General features: G+C 43.1%; 1 pseudogene; it reads right to left on the bottom strand.

Moving 5' to 3' along the window:
* Positions 1-303: 303 nt before the first annotated feature.
* LOC104993410 overlaps positions 304-1543 on the bottom strand; it is a 2476-nt pseudogene continuing 1236 nt past the window's right edge.

Consider the following 1543-nt stretch of genomic DNA (forward strand, 5'->3'; position numbering starts at 1 on the left):
TTGAGTTGTGTATTTCTTCTTTCATTTCTGTCCGTTTTTTGCTTCATGTATTTTGATGATCTGCTCTTAGATGCATTTATGTTTGTAACTGTTATCTTCTGATGTGCTGATATTTTTATCATGATGCTATATCCTTCTGTGTCTCTAGTAAACTCTTTTTGTTTTAAGGTCTGTTTTGTATGATATTATTAATATTATAGCCATTTCAACTTTCTTGTGGTTGCTGGGTTTTTGTTTTGTTTTGTTTTTTTTGACTGGGAAAATAACTTTATTTTGTTTGAGGCAGTGGGCAACGGACCAGTCTCAGAACTTCTGGAACCACTTCATAGTTCCAGCAGCCTTGGTGGCCTTGAGCATGTTGAAGCACACAGTCTTGCTCAGCACTCACCCACTGTGACAATGTTGCTGATCTGGACGTCCCTGAAGCAGGGGGAAAGGTGCACAGACATGTTCTTATGGTGCTTCTCAAAGTGGTTGTAGTGAAGGTAGTCTCGGCAGATGACAGTTGTCCTCTGCATCTTCATTTCTGTCACCGCACCAGACAGGATCTGCCCTCCAATGGAGACATTACCAGTAAAAGGGCATTGTTTGTCAATGTAGGTGCTTCGAGGGCCTCATTTGGAGTCTTGAAGCCCAGTCCAATGTTCTTGTAGTATGGAGGGAGCTTTTCTTGGCCAGTTTCCCCAGGCAGGACCCTCTTCTTATTTGAAAGATGGTCGGTTGCTTTTGGTTCCCACGTTCATCTTCCAAGTTGCCTGAAAAAAGGCCCTGTTTTTCTAAATGCCCTCAGTTGCTCAGTCGTGTCCCTCTGTCTGCAACCCCATGGACTGTAACCTGCCAGGCTCCTCTGTCCGTGGAATTTTCCAGGCAAGAATATTGGAGTGCTGGAATGGGTGGCCATTTCCTTCTCCAGGGAATCTTCCCAACCTAGGGATCCAACTGTGTCTCTTGTGTCTCCTGCGTTGGCAGGCAGATTCTTTACCACTCTGTCACCTGGGAACTCCTTCCTACCCCTTTAAAAAAATATAGACAGTTGGAAATCTATTTTTTAAAAATATTTATTTATTTGGCTGCACCAGGTCTTAGTTGCATCATGTGGGATTTTCCATCTTTGTTGTGGCATGTGAGTTCTCTAGTTGTGGCACTCGGGATCTTTAGTAGTGGCATGCCAAATACACAGTACTGCTTCCCCATTTAAATAGATTTCATAACTCTGCTTGGTTGCCTGGCCCTTGGTATCAAGCCATTCTGTCTCTCTTTTTAAAAAAAATTATTTTTATTATTTTTGGCTGTGCTGGGTCTTCGTTGCTGCATGGTCTTTTTTTCTAGTTCCAGTGTGTGAGCTTCTCATTGCAGTGGCTTTTCTTGTTGTGGTTGCTATCCAACCATCTCATCCTCTGTCGTCTCCTTCTCCTCCTGCCTTCAATCTTTACCAGCATCAGGGTCTTTTCCAATGAGTTGGCTCTTTGCATCAGATGACCAAAGTATTGGAGTTTCAGCTTCAGCATCAGTCCTTCCAATGAATATTCACGACTGATTTCCT

The sequence above is a fragment of the Bison bison genome, unplaced genomic scaffold, assembly GCF_000754665.1.
Source record: "Bison bison bison isolate TAMUID 2011002044 unplaced genomic scaffold, Bison_UMD1.0 scf7180017864238, whole genome shotgun sequence".
Classification (NCBI taxonomy): Eukaryota; Metazoa; Chordata; class Mammalia; order Artiodactyla; family Bovidae; genus Bison; species Bison bison.